The sequence below is a fragment of the Sus scrofa genome, chromosome 10 (assembly GCF_000003025.6).
Source record: "Sus scrofa isolate TJ Tabasco breed Duroc chromosome 10, Sscrofa11.1, whole genome shotgun sequence".
NCBI classification, from domain to species: Eukaryota; Metazoa; Chordata; class Mammalia; order Artiodactyla; family Suidae; genus Sus; species Sus scrofa.
In genome coordinates, this window is record NC_010452.4 from 18659176 (window position 1) to 18681692 (window position 22517).

Consider the following 22517-nt stretch of genomic DNA (forward strand, 5'->3'; position numbering starts at 1 on the left):
GAGGTTTTGTATTTTTCACTACAGCTCACTCATGATGAACACATCATTTCAACAATAAAAAAGCAAGTCACCAATCTTGGGTTCAGCTTTAATTTTAGCAAGAGCACAGCAGTAGTTATAATTAAATGTGGGAGGAGAGTTCAATTCATCTTCCTACAGATATGTGATTAAAACCACTCATCCCAAATTATTCCAAAATCCTGTCCTCGCTATCTTCAAATGATTATGCCATGTTCAACAACCCCCAAAACCTCCCTCAACATCCAATCTAGACTACAGTACATGAATTGGTCAAAATGCTCTATACCCAAAATTTGGAATAGAATACAATACAAATTTCAAAACTAATAGAAATATTAATAAGTGAATTGGTAATTAAGTTTTTGTAATTAGGGGTCAACTACCTGGTTTATCATTTCCAAAATTCTTCCAATAACATCGTAACTGTCTAGAGTCTGAGAATGCTGTTGTCGTGAGTGTCCTCCAGAATAAGAGAAACAGACTATCCTTAGCCCCTAAGTAGGGCTGGTAAGAAGGTCGAATGAAGCGTGTTTTACATCTATTCATTAAAAATAATACAGGAGCCCCCATCGTGGCACAGTGGTTAACGAATCCGACTAGGAACCATGAGGTTGCGGGTTCGATCCCTGCCCTTGCTCAGTGGGTTAACGATCCGGCGTTGCCGTGAGCTGTGGTGTAGGTTGCAGATGCGGCTCGGATCCCGCGTTGCTGTGGCTCTGGCGTAGGCTGGCTGCTACAGCTCCAATTCAACCCCTAGCCTGGGAATCTCCATATGCCGCGGGAGCGGCCCAAAGAAATAGCAAAAAGACAAAAAAAAAAAAAAGAAAAGTAAAAAATAATACAGACTTATTGGTTCATATAACACTATATTGCTAATTCTAGACACGCTAATGTTTCTCTCTGCATAAAGTATAAGAAAACACATATAGGAGTTCCCGTCATGGTGCAGCGGAAAGGAATCTAACTAGGAACCATGAGGTTGTGGGTTCGATCCCTGGTCTTGCTCAGTGGGTTAAGGATCCGGCATTGCTGTGAGCTGTGGTGCAGGTCGCAGATGTGGTTTGGATCTGGTGTGGCTGTGGCTGTGGCGTAGGCCAGCAGCTGTAGCTCCAATTCGCCCCCGAGCCTGGGACTCTCCAAGGGAATGGCCCTAAAAAAAACAAAAACGAAAAAACCCACATGTGGACAGACTGGGACCCAAACCAGGGATTTGTCCTCTGCAGACATGGAGGGGACAGACTAAGACTATTTGTCAAAGAAAGGAACCTCTTGACCCAACCATGAAAGATGACAGAAGTGGGGACACAGGTAAGCGGGCACAGGGCGACAGAACCAAAACCTCCTATCCATGTTATCATGGCTACACCTTAATGGCTAATTTCCCCATCTAGAACCCTGCACGAAAAAGGCGAAGATTTGGAAAACAATGCCCCTAGTTTACCAACCTGAAAGATACTGGAAAAAGAAGCTTGGCTGCAGGGTGAAATAATATTCTACTTAAGTTATAACTTAAATAAATATTCTTTGAGGGGGAAAAATAGCCCTGTAACTCCCTATTTTCCATATGCTCTTATGCTCTTCCTCATGCAGGACGGAGTTTCTATTAGGAAGTCAGTCTTCCTGAGATAGCAGAAAAAGTACAGGGTTTGCGGCGAGCAGTTTACAATCCTGGCTCTGCTAAATATTGCAGAATATATAACAAAATATTGTGCAAGGAACCAGTAACTAACCTCCGACCTTCAGTTTCCCAGTTTGTGAAATGGAGATAATAAACCTGTCTGGAAAGACTATTGAAAAAAATGAAAAATTAAATTACGACTTGAAAAGAACCTAACCTAAGACCTACCATTCAGCAGAGACTCAATAAACAATTATTTCTTCCCCTCTTCCCACAATCTCCATTCTATTGCCAACAGTCAAGGTCAAAACTCACTTGATTACATAAGCAAATACATGGCTGGTTAAGAAAAATTACCTTACAGGTCCATTTCAACACTGGAAGTATATTCACTACTAGACGAAGGTATTTTAAGAGCTTATGTTGTGTATACCCATGTCAGGTATACTATGTTGTGTATACCCAAGTTATGTATACTCAAGGTTGTGTATACTATGTTGTGTATACCCAAGTTATGTATACTCAAGGTTGTGTATACGATGTGGTGCATATCCAAAGTTGTGTATACCATGGGATGCATATCCATAGTATACCCATGTTGTGTATATCGTGTTGTATATACTATGTTGTATATACATCTTTACACAGGTGGCCCTGTTTGGCACTTTAGTAGACTTGCTCTCCAACCATATTCCAGTGGGATGAACATAGACTCTTCCAAAGAAAGCAGTCATCCTAAGGCAAAAAGCACATGCTTTCAAATGTGGTCAAAAAACAGTCGAGGAGTCAAGAAAAGAGGAAAATCTTAAGTAGACCACCTGGTCTCCTGGTCTGAGGTCAGTGTCCTCGGGTATAGGGGACAAAACAACAAGAGAACTGCTTGACTGACATGGGTGTTCCTGGGAGCACAATACATCACCACTTCCTTTGGAGCCTACAAAGCGGAATATAATCACCGGAAGTGAAGCATTCAGTCTAGTAGCTAAAGATAAGAGATCCACCCTGGGTGATGGACAGAAGAAGCTCCCAGTAGGTGGCCCACACTTTGAAAAGGAAAGAGACAGCTAAGGCTGCCTTGCACCTGGAAGCAGGGATGATGATGCCAGAGACGTGGAGGGAAGAGAGTCTGTGAACACACCCTGCACCAGTGGGGCACCGCCAGGACAGCCACAAGGACTTGCAGAGCAGATGTGGAGGAGATAGAGCATAACAAGCACCATCGTGTTGGTATTTTCATCCTAGCAGAACCTGGTGAAGCAAAAATTACATGCCTTTAGACTAGTGTCATCTCCAACTAGGTGCTTAATAAGAGGGAAGTGAAGAACAGAGGAATATTGGAAGGGAACCAACATTTTCTGTGCAGTTATAAGCAGTTTAAGCAGTGAGTGAGACTTTTTCTCATTTAATTCCACATAATTTTATTTTAAAGAACAGAATATCAATTTTATCTGATTAGATATACTTCTACAATAAAGGTTTTTGAACGAAAGCAGATTTAATTTTGATTCACAGGCTGCATTCTTTGCATGTCATCACCCCAAAGATAAATTACCCCAGAATTCACAACAAGTATTTTTATTGATTTATTTGGAAAAGATACCTATCGTACACCAGTTCTAAAGCAGCTCTCAAAGACCCTTTCAGAGCATCTGAGAGGTCAAAACTATCTTCATAATAATACTGTCTCTTCACGCTCATCATCTGTGAGTGGACAGAGGAGTCTTCCAGAGGCCACATCATATGTGGGTTCACAAAAGACTGAAAACATTTAGTAGATATAAGAACTCAATTGTTGGAGTTCCCGTTGTGGTGCAGTGGTTAACCAATCCAAATGGGAACCTTGAGGTTGTGGGTTCGATCCCTAGCCTTGCTCAGTGGGTTAAGGATCCAGCATTGCCGGGAGCTATTGGTGTAGATTGCAGACACAGCTCGGATCCCGAGTTGCTGTGGCTGTGGTGTAGACCCGCGGCTACAGTTCCTATTGGACCCCTAGCCTGGGAACCTCCATATGCCGCAGGAGCGGCTCAAGAAAAGGCAAAAAGGCAAAAAAAAAACCCAAAAACAAACAAACAAAAAAAACAAAACTCAATTGTTGTCTAGTAAGCTAGACACCAAACGGATTTGCAAAATCATAAAGCAAAGTCAATTTTTCTAATTATTTTTGGTTTTTGAAAAATAAATTTTCGGAAATGTATTTTATTAACATTTAATGGATTGATTTAAAGAAATTAATAAAAAGTATAAATTTCTCAGTTTTAAATTCTAACATGATACAAATTGATAGACATAAGTTATACAAAAAAGTATCTTTGGGCCCCTGAATAATTTTGAAGAGGATAAAGGGATCCTGAGGACAAAAAGTTTGAGACTTGCTGGTGTACATCACAGTTTATCTTTCTCTGCTCTTCAAAAATTCCAGGAGACCAAGCAGTGGTACAACTGCCGCAGTCATGCTGACCTGGCCTGGGCTGATCTGAAATTCATTGTTCTGCAAAGAGCAAGGAACACATAGCCTTTGCTCTTTCGCTCTTTCCGACCAAGTTGTACTTCTTTCTGAGTTACGGAGAAAGTATTTTTAAAGTTTACATGCTTTTAGATTTGGAGATAGCTATATTCTTGCTATTCGGTTCTGGGCTTTTGGTGCTTGTAGTAATTGAGATTTTCTTTGGCCTAATGCATGATCAACTTTCCTAATTCTGATCATGTAAACGAATGAATGAACTCCTAAATGGTCCTTATTCAAAGCCATCTCTTCTTTCGCTATAGATGCAATGTTCACCAAAGCTCACTGAGAAGAGGAAAGAAACCCCTTTTAAAGTTTTCTCCTATTTTCTCAGTTGCTTTGCGTGAGTCCTGGACTCTGAGGGCTGCCAAGCCTCTTCACAGGTAAAAACACTTTTTAAAAATGTTGGCGTGGATTGTCTGGTATTGATATGCCCTTATAATCCAGGTAAGTCACTGTTCAGTGTTCCTACACTGTCCTCAGAGAGACGCCCTGTGGATGAAGAAAGTTAGCCAGTGTATTTCAGTCTGAGGGATGGAAAAGCCAAAAAGTTTTAATAAAACTCATCACTCAGCTCACTGTGCAACAGACCACATGAAACGTTACTGCTTAGAGTTTGTATTTCCCAACAGAACACAGGGGTATTAGTGTCAGTACATTTCCCCCCCCCCTTTTTTTTGCTTTTTAGGGCCACACCTGCAGCATATAGAAGTTCTCCAGCTAGGGGTCCAATTGGAGCTACAGCAGCCAGCCTATACCACAGCCACAGCAACATCAGATCCTCAGCCAAATAAGCGGGACCCAATAGTGAACCTCCATCCTCATGGATACTAATCGGGTTCATTTCCACCGAGGCATGACAAAATATCTCCAGTGTTAAGCTCTTCTTCTACAGGTGGAAAGTTGTGTAGAGACTGATCAGTCAAAAAGAGTGCTCACATCAATACATGGCCAGAACCTTTTAAAGAAAATAGAATGCTTCAGGGAAAGTAAACTTCCAAATGTGTATTCTGGATGAAAAACATCTCCCCCTCCATCATATGTCCACTCTCGTCCCGTATGTACTCTGTTCTCCAAGGACACCAAACTCCTAGACCCACTCCAGTTCCACTCCCTTTCCTACCAACCAGACCCCAAGGGATATATCATTTAATTCCATATAATTTCAATCCTTCTATTACCAGCATCATCACCTCCTTGGCTTTCTGTCTTGGTGTTCACCTGCTCAGCAGAATGCAACATAGAGTTGCACTGTGTCGCACTTTCACCACGCAATTTTCTGCCCTAAACCAGGAAGGCACAAGGCCAAGCAGGCTCTGAAACAATACTGTCTGCACCCGAACATCGGCCCTGCTACTTATGAATGGCTGGGCACTGAGCAATGTATTTAACGTCCCAGTCCAATCCGCAAAGTGGGCATGGTAATAGCAGGTGCTTATCTGATAGCATTGCCGTGAGGACAGAGTGAGGCACCACCCAGAAGGGGCCTGGCACAAAGCAAGCCGTCAACAACTGTTTGCGGTTTGCATTTGCTATAACTCCTGGCTGCGAAGCTGTGATGGAGGAACACGTGGAACTCTGTGGATGAGAGTTTCGATGCGTGCATGGTGCCTGGTTTACCCTTAAAACTTGCATGGGACCCTGGAGCCCTATCACACGGTCCAGATTCATTCCTCAGCTCTCTCAAACCTCCCTCTCTCTGCTCAAGCCCTAACCCTCCCCGTGTGCTCTTCCTCAATTGATAACCTTGCTGCCAAGATCACAGAGAAAACAGAAGCCACATCCTGCTCTCAACCCCAAATCCTCATGAACAGCATGTGTTCCCCTTTCAGAGGAACGGCTTCCCTCCTCCTCCAAGAACCCATTCTCCTGTCTTCATCCTTCCTGCTCCAGCAATCCCAACTTCTACTTCCCAATCGTTCCCCTCGGCCCAAGACCTACTTGGAGCTCTCCATCTTCCAGCAAAGTAACACAAAGCCCTCCTCTGGCTCCATTCACCTCCAGCTACACTGTATTTCTCCCTTCACAGCCACGTTGCTAGGAAAAAATGTCTACACTTGTTATCTCCATTATCCAGGTTTTCAATATTTTATTTATTTTTATTTGTTGTCTTTTTAGGGCCACACCCACGGCATGGGGAGGTTCCCAGGCTAGGGGTCCGTTCAGAGTTACAGATACGAGCCTACACCACAGCTCACGGCAACGCCAGATCCTTGACCCACTGAACGAGGCCAGGGATCAAACCCGAGTCCTCAGGGATGCTAGTAGAGTTCGTTAACCACTGAGCCACGACGGGAACTCCAGTATTTTATAATACGTACTATGCCATCATTAAGGACTATAGCTAATCTTGCGTTGGTTTCTAATGACCTCTTTACATGCAAAGTCAGAGGATTTTAAAGTTCGTACTTTTATGCTCACTCTCCCACCCTTCAATCATGCTACATTTCAGTGGCTTTACTACTCTTGGAAGTTCACTAAGGCAAAACAGTGGCATGATTTGGTCTCTATAACCAAGCAGAGAATACAGTACCCAGCCTGTACTGAATGAATCAGTGAAACGATGAATCAGTGAAAACGATCAGAGTCTTGGTGCCTCCAAAGCCTTTAGTGCGCTATCTCTGCTGATTCCATCTCCAGCAAAAACTTAAAAAGAGATTCAGTAAGTGACTTCTTTGGCAAAGTGGGATATGAGGGACCAAGGTTCTACCTGAAGCTAATTTATTCGGCTCTTTTTTTTTTTTTTTTTTTTTTTTTTTTCTTGTGGGAAATACGTTTATACTGGTATAGTGGGTGATTCAGGGCTTCAAACTTCAAAGCCTCACCCCAGCTCACAGCACAGAAGGATGCCCAATACACACTCCAAGGCCATAGGGCTTCACCTGTGGTGTTACAAAGATTTTGGAGCCAAAGCCAGTATTCCTCCTCGTTCATCTTTCTTTAAATACAGTTCCAGACTCAATGTTTTCCCCTCTCCTCTCCCTTAAACAAAGTAGGATAGTACTTAAAATTTTGCAAGAGACACACAACACAGAAAAATTTCTTCCTTTATTGTTTCTACTTAATTTATGTTAATGACAGTGTATTAAAGAAATGAAGTGGAGTTCCCGTCACGGCGCAGTGATTAACGCATCCGACTAGGCACCATGAGGTTGCAGGTTTGATCCCTGTCCTTGCTCAGTGGGTTAAGGTTCTGGCGTTTCCGTGAGCTGTGGTGTAGGTTGCAGACGCAGCTCGGATCCTGCGTTTCTGTGGCTCTGGCGTAGGCCGGTGGCTACAGCTCCGATTAGACCCCTAGCCTGGGAACCTCCACATGCCGCAGGAGCGGCCCTAGAAAAGGCAAAAATAAGTAAATAAATAAATGAAGTGACTACAAAATGAACATTACACTAAATTAGCAAAATGAATTAATGAATTAGTTTTCTTCATTCCCAAACTCCTTTACCCTAAACAAACCATGCATCTGATGGAGTAAAAGGAACTTAGAGATTTATTTTTATTCTTGTTGTTACAGTCTGGCATTACTTTAAAAACAAGAAGACTATTTTTTGACATTTAGCTTTTCCTCCATGGCTAATTCCAATTCTTTGAAGACAATAAGAAAACATAGAGCAGATAATTTTCATCCCTTTCATTCCATAATTTTCTTGATTCAAAACAGCAACCCAGTAGGAGTCGACTGATTGTTTCTATATATTTTGATTGAATCGAAATATAAAGCAGTGAGCCCATCCACCAACTCTTCTCTACAGTAATCAAAACCTACCTTCATGAACTATAAAGAAAAAAGTATCAAACCAAATAGCTTGATGAAAGCCAACAAGGAAATATAATCATTCCATTATGGATTCATCGCTCACCAAACATTTATTATGCTAGATGCTGGCAACATAGTAAATACTATCCACTTCCCCTCCTCGAGATTTTCAGAGTCAGCAGGAGAGGCGGAACCCAAACCACAATATGGCAAAGATCTTATCTATCCTCAGCTAGGACAGCTGTAAGGACAGATTTTTTTTTTTTTTTGGTCTTTTTTTTTTTTTTTTTTTTTTTTTTGTATTTTTAGGGCCTCATCCGAGGCATATGGAGGTTCCCAGGCTGGGGGTCAAATCAGAGCTGTAGCTGCTGGCCTACACCACAGCAATGTGGGATCCGAGCCGCGTCTGCGACCTACACCACAGCTCACGGCAACACCAGATCCTTAACACACTGAGCAAGGCCAGGGATCAAACCCACAACCTCATGGTTTCTAGTCAGGTTCATTAACCACTGAGCCAGGAAGGGAACTCCAAAGATTTTTTTTAATTAATATTAAGGTCTGGGAGGTTTGCCTTGGCTTTGAACTTCAAATACCTATTTCGACTATTATGTGTTTACTACACGCAAACAGACTTCCTTGAATTTGTTCATCATTTCAAGTAAATTTAGCTACGACCCTTTCATCAACAGCCCTTGCCCCTAGTTCCAGAAACCCCAGAAATGGGTAACAAAAAAGTGAAAGGAAATAAAACAACATGACAAGGACGGTGAAAGTCCCCACTGGGATGCTGTGGACCAGGGCAGGGGACTGGCAACCTACCATCATGCGGAATCCACTTTTAAAAGAGTATAGATGGTAATCTTAAAAGGAACGTTTAGAATGCTGCCTGCTAATACTCTAAAGCTTGTAACCCTTGTAACCCTAAGTTATTTTATTTTCCCATGAAAATACGTTCTACATCATGGTTATGAGCCACGGTTACCTGGCAAAGACCTGTTTCTTTGATTCCTTCAATAAACATCAAATGCCTGGGAGGCACTGTGCCAAGAGTTAGGGATGTAAAGTCAAATAAGACCTAATCTCTGCCCCCCCCGCCAAAGCTTAGAGTCTAGTGGAGGAACTCAGTGTTTAGAAAAGAATGCTCTAAGTGTTTTCTAGAATATGCACAGGGTGTTTTGGAGATTCAAGAAAGGGAGCCCCCAAGTCAGCTTGCAAGGGGACCGCCACAGAACAGCTTCCCTGTAAGAGGTTGCATTTGAGCTGAATTGGAAAGTGAGTAGGGATCAGCTACACTAAAAAGGGGCTAGTAGGTAAGAGGTAGAACACACACCTGACCGACAGCTGATTGAACCCTGCGTGTGGGTGACACAAAGGAGCCTGGAAGGACCCAGGTGTCTGGCTAGGGGAACGGATTCATCGTGGGCACTGGGCATAGGGAAGTACAGGAAATAGGAGGGCAGAGATGGCAAGTTCATATGCAGACCACACCAAGTTTAAACCTTTGCCTTACGTCTGCTTGGAACAGCAGGAGATTTCAATTTAGGGTTTACAGCTACAAAGCTGAGGCGTCACAAGGTATGAGACAAAGGAAAAGTGCTGCTCCAAGCACCCCTGCAATGACAGTGCACAGGGGCTACCTACCCCCACCCCCAAGACGGCATCGCAGTCTCCACTTTTTTGCCTGTTTGCAGCTCATGCTTTGGCCTTGGCAGCAAGGCACACCTCAGGAAGCTCTGGCTAGCCACAGGGCCCAGATGAGGAAACAGAGCCAGAGACAGAGTCAACAACTTGCCTGGGAGGAGGCACATGGTCTTCTTGCTGCAGGGCCCAAGCTCTTCACTAGGAGACCAGACTGCCTGGTTCAAGAAACAGCAGCAATTCCCTCTCTTAGGAACTCGTGCTTTCCGAAAGCAGGCTCTAAGTCATTGAGACATCATGTGTAGTTATCAAGGCAACAGATGCTGAGAGGCAGTCCCTTTCAAACTGTACCTTTTAATCATGTTCTTTGTTACATGCAAAGGGCCTACTTGAATACTAGGATGGCTCTTTAGCCTTTATAGGGTCATCTGGGTAGCCCACCCTTAAGGAATGGAGGCGTCTCCTTTGCTCCAACAAATTTGCCGCCCTTTTTTTGTTGTTGATATTCTGCTACAGTCTGCTGTTGTGCTTCATTATATCAGACCAGGAACTCTATCAATCCCTAGTGAAACTGCTTGGAGAATCTGCAAACCAGGCCATCTATCACAGGGCTTCTAAATTCTCAAGAGTCATTGAACCACATGCTTCTGATCACTGCATTAAGGATCTGGACCCACGGTTCAAATGAAAGATAAGCTTTCCGAAGAAATATGTTGCCAGTGAGACCCCAGTACGTTGAAGGCTGTAGGAAACTGAGATGCCTAAATTATTCTAGTTAATGGGCTTATTCTCCACTGGTTATGCACAGTAGATTGAACGGGCAGTTGCAGGTGCGAACCGAGAGGTAAACAGACCTCTAAATAAGTAAAGAGCCAGGGAGCACTGGCCCGGGAAGCGCAGGTTTCAGAATGAATTATTAAAGCTTGCACTGGTTCACACTTAAGGGTAAGACTGATTTTAACATGAAAACGTCTTATCCTGAATGCTGCAACTTTAAGGTAAAAATAGACTCATTATTCCCCTGGCTCTCTTTCTCTATCATTGGTGGAAAATGAAATAGCTCCATTGGGTTGTAATTGATGCGTTTGACACTAAAATTTCATTCTCTGTACAGCCATCCTTTGAAATGCACAGTAAGGGAAGAAGAGCATCTTGACATGCAAAATAGCACGTTTGACAAAAAGCCACTGAGATGTATGCGAAAGAGCATTTTCCACTGGGACAGAAATTCAGTTCTATCTCAAAGTTCCCCACACATCTCAAATTTCACTTTAAGCAAACATTTTGGAATAAACAAATATACAATGGTTAAAAGAGGAAACTGGCTTTACTTTCGTTTTTTAGAAATACCCAGTATAGGTAAAGTAAGGTGTAAATTTTTCTATTTTCTTATTTTACACAAGCTATTTGTTGAAAAATATGAAAAGCAAGAAGATGCTTAGAATATCTAGCACATAAGTGCCCAATTTATTGATCTGAATTATCTAAATACACACACAAGCACAGACTATATAAATATAGCTATGTAATCAGTCCAACTCCACTTATTTTACTTTTTTCCTCTTCCCAATAATCTGGTGACGACATCAAAAAAATTGCACTTTAATCCGGATAATAACTTTAGATACATTTCCAAAATATTTACTGAGCATCTACTTTGTATCAGGTACAATTCTCTGTGCGGACAGAGCAGTGAACAAGAGATACTAGGTCTTACTGTAACAGAGCTTAATTCTTCAGAAAGGGACACGGACAGTACCAAGAAGCAAAGAAACGAGATAATTTCAGGTAAGGTTAATGATATGATGAGAAAACAGTGATGTCACAGGGATGAGAAAAGAAGAGCGACTGAGGGGAGCACCAGGGAAGACCACTTTCTTGGAGGTCCTTTTCACCTGAACCCCAAATCATAAGAAGATGGTCATACAAATTTTTTTTTTTAAATTTCAAGTGGTGGGAGAAGAGCATGTATAACAGAATTAAATTTAGCTGCTTACAACAGAATACCCAATAAAATGGTTTATCCAAACAGGGAATTCCTCCTCCCACAGGGGTTCCTCAGTGCAACTGCAGACCTGCGCTCCCTTCCCGCAGTGGGGTAGGTCCTTCCTCCTTCTGCTCACTCAGAGGGCTAGTCTATCACTGAGCAGGAAATCAGCATTCTGGTAGAAGAACGGAGACGGGGGAAGGGTGTAAGTGCAGCCAGCCTAGTCAGTTCCTTCGTACTAGAAAACAGAAGCTTTCCCAGAAGCCCTGCCCATACACCTCAACTGACATTCGCTCTGAACACTGTCCCCCAGCTACGGCAAGGCGGCCTGGAAAGCTGCATGCTTTTAACTGGACCGGGCCTTTTCGCAGACCCCCGACCTAGGGCTCAGGAAGAAGGAAGCGTGGTTGAGTCTGCCTGCGAGGAGCAGCGTCTGCTGAGGCTTGCTAGCCAGGGCAGTGGCAGGGGCAAGGCCATCGATGTGACCATGAGCTTGGCTTATGAAACAGACCAGCGTGTGGAGTGTAGGGAACACGAGTTAGTGAGATGAGAGCCACGGCGTTGAGGGCCCCTGGTCCTGGATGTGCTGAACGGGAGAAGTGTTCTTCATACAAACCTCGCGGAACTCCCCCCCCTCCCCCGCCCCACCCAAGGGATGGGTATCGCCTCTACTGTACAAATAAGGAAGCCAACTCTTAGGTTAACCGACTGACCTCGATTCACAGAGTTAGGAAGGAGAGGGACCCGACTGTAACTCCTAAATTCACGGTCATAACCCCTCGACCTCTTCTGCTGCCTTCATTTCCCCACTTTTAACAATGCCTCTGAATACTGGAGTTCCCGTTGTGGCACAGTGGTTAACGAATCTGACTAGGAACCATGAGGTTGCAGGTTCAATCCCTGGCCTTGCTCAGTGGGTTAAGGATCCCGCATTGCTGTGGCTGTGGTGTAGGCTGGCGGCTACAGCTCCGATTCGACCCCTAGCCTGGGAACCTCCATATGCCGCAGGAAGTGGCCCTAGAAAAGGCAAAAAGACAAAACAAAACAACAATGCCTCTGAATACTGAACTGATGGGACTCATCCTTCTACATCCATGCTGGTTATTACCACTGTCTTATTCACTCACATGTTATGAGGGCTGTTCCTTTATTTGTTCTAATCGTTTCATTAATTTGGAATTCTAGATAGAGGAATTTCCACGTGACTCTTTATCTAATATGTGACTCTTTATCTAATATGTATGGGAAGAAAAAAAATCTTAAATCCAGACTGACTGTATCCCTTTCTGACATTGAGGTTTGGGGATGTGAAACTCACATTAGTGGGAAAATAAATCTCGATATTGCTACTTTTCACTCTGAAATACCTGGGGAGGAAAAAAAAAAAGAGAGAAATTTCAAAGCTCCTGCCAGCTCCTCAGTGCTGTGAAACATTAATGAGCTTCTGGATTTGCAAAGGTGGGCCCAGAGCCTAAGGATGTTTGAGAGTTAAATTGCTCTGCATAATGAAGCAAAGGTAATTGAGTTTCCTGAGGAATTAGAGAATAAAGAGGTCTAGGAGAATGGAGCAAGCAGGGAGCTAGGAGGGCTGCTGGCTGTTGTCTAACCTCACGTTAATCTCTCAGGGTTCCAGTGCATCCCAGGTTCCCGAAGGAGGGAAGAGGCGGCAGGGAGTGAGGATTCTGTAGGTGAATCTTGAGGGCAGGGGCTGGGGGAATGCTCTGAGATCACATCACACCCAGGACAAGCCACTATTCAAAATCTGGGAAGAATAAAAAGGAGATGGTGAGGGAGTTCCCATGTGGCACAGTGGGTTAAGGATTAGGCATTGTCATTGCCATGGCTCAGGTTCGACCCCTGGCCAGGGAAGTTTCCCACGCCTGGTGAGGCCAAAAAAAAAGAGATGGTGAGCCTCCAAGAATGCAATGAGGCCTGGCAGAGCTCCTCTGGTTTCTCTAAGGCAGACACAGGGAAGGGGGGCTGTTTGCTTACACCTCTCACCCCGAACAGGAAGGCCCTGCAAACTGAGGCTGCAAGACAAGACATCAGACCAGCCTCGAGTTTTCATGAGTGCTTTAGGTAAACCTCGTTCCCTCCCCTCACCCCTCAGCACCCCCCAACCCCACACCTCAAAGCAGAGTCATCTGCATACACAAATGTACCTGGCTGGCAGCCTGGTGTAGCTAAACCTCCCCAGGGACTGTTTGCACTGTAGTAGTTAAAAAGGTCTGTTTTCCTCCAGAGACCTCTCTTCTCTGGGGAAGTGTCAGTAAGTTAGTTCAGGTAATGGTGCATGAACAGGTGTCTGGCCTCACCTGTGCTGCTCCCCACCTGCCCCCTGAGCACCAGCAGGACTGGGCTGCCTTGTCTCCTCCCAGTGCCAGGTTACATCCTCCCCTTCCCAGGCACAGGCTGTTCCCTCTTTTCACACTGCACCTGCTGCCACAAAACTATCTTCTGTGAAGACTTCAAAAAGCATTTCAAGGAGTTCCTGTCGTGGCACAGCAGAAACAAATCCAACTAGGAACCATGAGGTTGCGGGTTCGATCCCTGGCCTCATTCAGTGAGTTAAGAATCTGGCGTTGCTGTGGCTGTGGCATAGGCCTGCAGCAACAGCTCCGATTAGACCCCTAGCCTAGGAACCTCCATATGCCGCGGGTGCCTCCCCCAGCCTCCACATCTATGTCCCCGTCACACTGAGGTTACTCCTTCCAGCACAATGGGCTCTGCCAAAGTCACTAATTTACTCCTATGTCACCCCAGGAGCTGTACCACAGAGCGTGGCACCAGGCTTACAACATAGCAACTGTTACATACATTCTTGAGAATAAATGCACCACCTAAAAGCTTTCACTCCAAAGCCTAAAAAAGATAATCAGATACAGACCTACCCAAGGAGAGTCTATTTCAAATGACTGTCAGGCAGGAATATGTCTTCCCAAATCCTGATTTTTCCTTCAACACGTGGCTATGATTCTTTCAGGCTCCAACCCGACCCTCTTATTACCCTTCCCCAGTTGAGCCAACAGCGGCCTTCAAACCAAAAGATGAATGCGAATTGTGAAATGCGAACATTCTTTCATTCAACAAATATGTGTCTCGTGCTTCATACAGGAGGCACAGTGCTAAGCCCTGGGACTATACTCGTGAGCAAAACCAGCACTGCTCCCAACCTAGTGGAATGAAACCGAGGAATGCGTGTTTACGATATTATAATTGTGATAAACACTTTTTGAGGAAAATGACAAAGTATCACAGAGAGTGTCATACTTTAATAAGGGAACCTAACATAGCCCGGGTCTGGGTCTGGGTCGGAGGTGGGAGATTTGCTAATATGAGTGTATATGGACTAGGGTAGGTTACCTTTGGAAGTAGGCGTTTGTTAGCGACTGTGTGTGTGTGTGTGTGTGTGTCCATGCTGGTTAGCAGAGCGTGAAAAGATGATCGTTACAGTGATAAAAGCCTGTGTGCAGCCTGAAAGAGTCTGCAGAGTCTCAGGAACAGAGAAGAGGACAAGGCGGCTGGAGCCATGAGCTCCCAGTACAAGTGAGTGAGGTTGAACTGCAGTGTATCCAATTGGCTAAACTGAATTATTTTTCCTTCCTGAATCTGTCAGAGAAGGACTAACTACACAGGCTACATCTGTGGAAGCAATGTTTCTAAATTGAAAAAGAGCAACAGTGAAGTAATAACACCAGACAGAAATGAGTCAACTAAAGAGGCAGCATCTCCAAGCTGACTAAACACAGGGAGATTCTCAGCTCAAGTACTCCAAGAGAACCCCCCAGAATTAGGTTAAGCTCAAGAGAAGAAGCATACGGGGGTGGGGGTGTTACTGGGGAAGGAAGGAACTCAGACCCTGGCATGCATCCTGGCTAGAACATGTCTCAGAAACAGCCTGGGCTAAAGCCATTCATACAGAGAAGTATTTCCGAAAACTGAAGCCAAATGATCTGCATGGCACTGCCACCCAAGGTACATTGGTTTTTGTAAACGTATAAAGGGGCTGTGAATGCTGTGGATCATTTAAAATGTGTATCTCCTATTTATAAGACTCTGAATTTGTTTGTGTTACCTCTCAATCAAAACTGATACAATGCTGAGGAGTCCATGGCTTCCAGGCATCATTACAAAATCACTAGCGCTTCTTAACAGCTGGTGGCAGCAAAAATCTGAATCTTGAGATCAGATTTCTTCATTTGATGCCTAGCTAAGACTCACCTCAAGTTCTCAAGCACAGTAAAATGGGAGGGTTGCCCCAGAGGCAGAGGTTAATGCATGTCAGGATCTGAACATATACCTGCCTGATGAATAAGCTGGACTTCCTATTTAAGAGTTATAATCACAACTTATATTGAAGATCTTATGTGACTAGTATTTGCTCTGTACAAGGAAAACATTTTCAGCTGAAGTGGTAGGGTGCCGGCAATGTACTTCATCTATATCCTAAGTGGCTTAGGGGCTAAGTACATAATCCCTTCAGCTGGATGCCTCAATTACATTTATCTTATTGTAGCTACTATTGCACAGTTAATCACCTCCATCTGTATTGTTAACCTGATGCTTTAAATATTCATACTCGCAGAGCACATCCATTATTTTTTTGGCATTCTTTCATCTGAAAAGATCCTTGGAACATTAATGGTTGGTGAGATAATGAATGGCATGTTCCTAATATTATAAATTATTGTGACTTTTATACTCAATGACTGGTTGTGACTTGGAAATTCAAAACCACAACTATATGTGTGACTATAAAATGATGATGAAAATAGGTGTGCATTCTATACTTATGGGCTGTTTGACATTTTACAGCTTGCCCAGATTTTATAAAAAGAAATGACCTTGAAAATAATTAAGCATATCACATGGTAAGACTGCAGCTCACTGAAATATGACAATATGCTCATGTCTTTATAATGCGGCTAAGCATTCAAGAAACAGGAAAAAAACTTTATTGCTCTTTACAATACAATTTATACTTGCATTTTATAGGCTCATGCATATTCACCACAAGGCCATTTTAATCTTTGTTTACCTATATACCTCTGAACTTGGAAATAAAGGCAATCAGGTCTCAGCCGACTAGATTGGGAAGATCAGACTTGCACGAGGCCTAAGGGTCTGGTTGAGGTTTTATCAGCCTGTGTTTAATTAGAATGCTCTCAGTAAAAACAGAAATTGAGATTAGCTTTCTTTAAAAGGGAACGTGTAAGCAGCATGATACATAAATTTAGCTGCTGTCATTTTATAAAAATGCAATAGTAACAACAAAGAGTAACAAACAAATGCAATAGTAACAACAACAAAAAAGACAATGAGATGGAAAGAAAATACCTAAGAGACCTGGATGTTATCAGGCCCCTGGTGTTTAGATAAGTATGCTCCCTGCAGCGCTGGGAAGGGCTCAGAGAAGTCACATTCAGCCACATCTTAGGACTCTAGGGCAGGTGGTCCTGATATGGAAAGTCAATTCAGAGATCTAAAGAAAAGGTCCTCCGGGAGTGCCCGTTGTGGCTCAGCAGAAAGAAATCTAACTAGCATCCATGAGGAGGCAGGTTCAACTCCTGGCCTCGCTCAGTGGGTTAAGGATCTGGCGTTGCTGTGAGCTGTGGTGTAGGTCTCAGATGCAGCTCAGATCCCACATTGCTGTGGCTGTGGTGTAGGCCAGCAGCGGCAGCTTTGATTCGATTCCTAGCCTGGAAACTTCCATGTGCTGTGGGTTTGGCCCTAAAAAGACCAAAAAAAAAAAAAAAAAAAAAAAAAAAAAGAAAGAAAGAAAGAGAGAAAGAAAAGGACTACCCAGGAGAAAAGAGGCACAGTTCCTGGTTAGGTCAGGTTCTCTGCTGGGTCTCCTCTTCTCCGGCCCCAGCAGGGTCCATCCACAGCACGGAGTTTAAATGTGCACAGAGTTGAGCTGGGTTTCCGACGGGTCCCTTTGAAAAGGGCTTGAAGGAGATGGTACTAAAAGCTGTTCTCATGGGGCGAGGGACTGCCCCTAGAGATTTTGTAAACAGATAGGGTAGGGGGTTCCAGGAGAAAGAGAACCAAAATTGGTTTTCTTGACAGAAGAGAAGCCATTTTTGGCCTAAGACATTTTGTAGTCTAATCCTGGCCCCAATGCTTGCCCTTGAAAAGTCTTAGTAATTAAAGATCTTAAGGGGAGTGAGAAAATGGAGGAACGAAGGAAAAACAATCAAGAAACAATGGTTTAGTGAAAGAAAAAAAAAAAAAAAAGAGTCCTTGTTACTCCTCAAGGGATTTTTCCATAGCAATCTGATAGATATCTTTGAATTGTTCTGCAGAAACTAACCCTCCCCTCTGCCACCACCACCATCACCCCCCACACCCCCGGTGATGTCGACTTTGCTGAGCCCCCTGACCTCAGTCAACTAAAGCTTGGACTCAGTCAACCTATGCTGTGATTCTATGCTGAATTCTCCTCTGCTCAAGCCCCTTCAGGAGCATGCCTGTTCCCTTAGCTTAAACCTTCCCAAATTTTGTATTCAGGCAGACACTGCTTGGGAAAAGATCCCCAGTGTTTTCCTTACTTGCTGCAAGTGATAATAAATCCTTCTCTTCCTGATGGTTGGCTTGGTTGTGTCTTTTGGCTTGGCACCCACCAAGCAGCAAACCCGGTTTTCAGACATCAGGAGGGAGAGAGAAAAAAGAAAGATTTCTTAGAAATATTAGGACTTTCTCCTTAACATAGGCAGGAGTGGTGCTGGTAGTGATGCAAATAGAGGCACAGGCGGTTGTAGAAATCCCAGGAGGGGACCACAGACAGGGAAACCTAGGGAACTTTGGGAGACCACTGTAAGTTAATAATCACTCAAGAAAGCTATTAGATTGTTGAACAAAGCAGGCTTGCTTAACAATAAAATCATAAATAAAAGCATGAGATATGCCTCAGGTCATTAAGTGAAAGATTCAATGAGGCCTGCATTCAAGTTCGGCAAGATAATGATCCTCAGGATCTAAGACAGGAATTTCAGGGAAAGATGACATCCCAAGGAGGAGACCCTCATTATACGGAAACCTGAGATGATTCAACATATATTAGCATCTGTTACCACCCTCCTGCTGACCTGACTAAGGGCCAGGACAGTCTCCTTTGACCTCACAGGGTCAAATACTCTCTAACCCGATCCGAAGGAGGAGCCAATGGTGTAAGAGGGAGAGGCAGTCACTTCCCCCTTCCCGCTTTCCTTGGGTTATAAAAATGTAGTCCACCGAATGCTCAGGGCAGAGCTTAATCACCTGCCCACTTGCATCTATCACAAGTGTCCTATCTTAACAAGTCTATTTCTTGCCTATCACTTCATCTCTTGCTGAATTCCTTCTGCGCTGAGACACAAAGAACCTGAGCTTCGGTAAGTCCAGACACCAGGTGAGTGATTCTAATTTATTTTATTTTATTTTATTTTATCTTTTGAGGGCCACACCTGCGGCATATGGAGGTTCCCAGGCTAGGGGGTCAGATTGGAGCTGTAGCTGCCAGCCTACACCACAGCCACAGCAACACCAGATCCAAACCGCATCTGCGACTTACAGCACAGCTTACGGCAACACCGGATCTCTAACCCACTGGAGCGAAGCTAGGGATCGAACTTGCGTCCTCATGGATGCTTGTCAGATTTGTTTACCACTGAGCCACAATGGGAATTCCTGATTCTAATTTGAAAAAAAAAAAAAAAAAAAAAAAAAGTGGATTCAAATCCCAATCTGGGTTTCGGCTGGGTTCAAGTCAGAGGTGTTTTGGTTTCAATGGGACTGGGATGAAAAAAGAGTTCCCCAACCACGGTCCTCAGTGATGTCCAGGAGGAGGGCACATGGATGGGGAAGAAGTAACTGAGGACACGAGCACCAGGATCTTCTTCGGGGACCCACTCCTTCACTTGCTCCTACTGAATGAGTCCCTACTGTGCACCAGGCACACAGTCCTGGCAGCGAAGGAGAATGACGATGTCTCTATTCACATCAAGGCTACATTGTTGTAAACAGTGACTAATAATAACAACACCATCTTTGGGAGAGTAATCAGTGCTACTAAGCCACAGTATCCATCAGTCTGTTCATTCCCTCAAGAAAGACTGAATGCATGCTGTGCAGCTGGGAGCGTGCAAAGGGAATTAAAACCCAGATGAAGTCTGGGGGTCAGTCCTACGTAGATGGTAAATGAATCTACAGGAATGAAGGAGGTGCCCCAGAGAGACAGTGTGTATACAAGACAAAGACGGGAGAGGAGTCCACAAATCTGGAAGGTGGTGACGTGGGAAGAAAACTGGGAGAGTAGGTGTCACGCAAACCGGGACAGTGTTTTGAGAAGGAGCCATCCCTCGTAGATATGCAGTTACCAAGTCAAATACAAGGAGGACCGGGACTCACTGGATTTAGCAACAGACTGTCAGCGACATCAGCTAGCACAGCTTCAATAGACTTACAGCCCTGGACGGGGCAGGTGAGCCACGCAGACATAAGGAAGTGGAGACTAATGATGCAGACACACTATGCTGAATAAAAGTGGGCATCCTTGTTTTGTTCCAGATTGTACTGGGAAGGCTTTCAGCTCTTCTCCAATGAGTATTACATTAGCTGTAAGTTTGCTGTAAATGGCTTTTATTACGTTGAGATATGTTCCCTTTATACCCACTTTGGTAGGAGTGTTTTTTGTTTTGTTTTGTTTTTTATCATGAATGGAAGTTGAATTTTGTCAAATGCTTTTTCTGCATCTATTGAGATAATTATGTGGTTTTTTAAAAAAACTTTTCTTTGTTAATACGGTGTATCCGTCTGTATAACGGAGTGAATTTGCTGTACAGCAGAAATTGGCACAACACTTTAATTAAAAAAATAAGTTTAAAAAACGCATAGTAAACAAAAGAATGCAAAGAATTTCAGTTGTGATAATGAAAGAAGAGACTGATTGAAAGATGAGTAGAGGAGTTCCCGTCGTGGCGCAGTGGTTAACGAATCCGACTAGGAACCATGAGGTTGCGGGTTCCATCCCTGGCCTTGCTCAGTGGGTTAAGGAACCAGCGTTGCCGTGAGCTGTGGTGTAGGTTGCAAATGTGGATGGGATCTCGCATTGCTGTGGTGTAGGCCGGTGGCTGCAGCTCCGATTCGACCCCTAGCCTGGAACCTCCATATGCCATAGTATGGCCCTAAAAAGACAAAAAAAAAAAAAAAAAAGAGAGAAAAGTACTATTTATTTTCCTTTCAACTCCTCAAGGATATTGCAGAGATGAATATAATATATACTTAAAGCTTCTGGCCAACTTCGAACAGAACCTGAGAAAATCAAGGCCCACAACACTCTGGAAGAACCTCTGGGCAGAGGCCACAATGGGCCACATGCTGGTAAGTTCCCTTCACATTCAGGAAGGACACAGTATGGATGTGTATGGGGTTCCTGCATGAGCATTTCCCTTTCCTGAGTCATCTGTTCCAGGATGTCTGACTGAAAGCTACTCTAGTGGAAGAAAGAGACCATCACACTGTCTAAACATGCATGAAGTCCCATGTTCACTGCAGCACTATTCACAATAGCCAAGACATGGGAACGACCTAAATGTCCATGGACAGATGAGTGGATTAAGATAAGATGGGGTGCATATATACCATGGAATATTACTCAGCCCTAAAAAAGTCCAACTAATGTCATTTGCAGCAACATGGATGAAACTAGAGACTCTCATACGAAGTGAAGAAAGGCAGGAGAAAAAAAAGACAAATACCATATGCTATCACTTATCTGTAGAATCTAAAATATGGATGAGATAATCCTATCTTAAAAAAAAACAAAACAAAACAAAACAAAACAAAAAAACAGAAAGAGATCATGGCCAAGGACAGCAGACTTGGGGTTCCCAGGAGGGAAGGGGAGGGAGTGGGATGGATGGGCCTTTGGGTGGCTTTTTGGATGCAAACTGTTATATTTGGGATAGATGGGCAGTGGGGCCCTACTGTCCAGCACAGGGAACTGCGTGTAATTAGGTCACTTTGCTTTACAACAGAACTTGAAAAAACATTGTAAATCAACTACACTTTAATAATAATAAACAAAATAAATACATGAACACTCATGATGCCCTCTGATTCCCTTCTTACTACTCGCTCTGTGAAAAGGCCTATTAACCCAAACGTGAGCCCCTTATTTACTGAGTGTCAGCGCAGTCAGCACACAGCCTTCATGCTGTGTCTGTCCCTCTGTGAATTCTTGGAGACAGTAGGATCCAAGGGCCTGGGAACCATGTCAGTCCTTGTGTCCTGCACACATTGGGTACTCCATACAACGTTTGCTGGTGAGAGTGCTCGCCTGCCCTGCTCCACCACGGAACATGTGTCTGCGCCACAAAAGCAGCGATAACTGCAGGCCAGGTGAGGAGGGGAATCTTGGTCATTTAATTTAAATTTGATTTCATATAAATTTGCTTTGCTTTTTTTTTTTTTTTTTTGTCTTTTTAGCTATTTCTTGGGCCGCTCCCGCGGCACATGGAGGTTCCCAGGCTAGGGGTTGATTTGCTTTTTAGGGCTACACCCACGGCATATAGAAGTTCCCAGGCTAGGGTCAAATCGGAGCTGCAGCTGCCGGCCTATACCACAGCCACAGCAACACGGGATCTGAGCCGAGACTGCAACCTCCACCATAGGTCACAGCAACGCCGGATCTTTAACCCACTGAGTGAGGCCAGGGATTGAACCTGCATCCTCATGAATATCATGAAGACTAGTCGGGTTCTGAACCATTGAGCCACGACGGGAACTCCCTTCATTTAATTTTTTATTGAAGTGAAATCCACATAACAAAAAATGGACTTCTTTTTTTTAAGGGCCGCACTCACGGCATATGGAGGTTCCCAGGCTAGGGGTCGAGTCAGGAACTGTAGCTGTTGGCCTACACCACAGCCACAGCAACGCCAGATTGGATCTGTGTCTGCCACCTACACCAAAGCTCACGGCATCGCCAGATCTTTTAACCCACTGAGTG

The 22517-nt window shown here is 44.0% G+C and overlaps 1 protein-coding gene across 1 annotated transcript in view; it reads right to left on the reverse strand.

Annotated features, from left to right (window-relative positions):
* SMYD3 (SET and MYND domain containing 3) overlaps nt 1-22517 on the reverse strand; it is a 751923-nt gene that overhangs the window by 391578 nt on the left and 337828 nt on the right.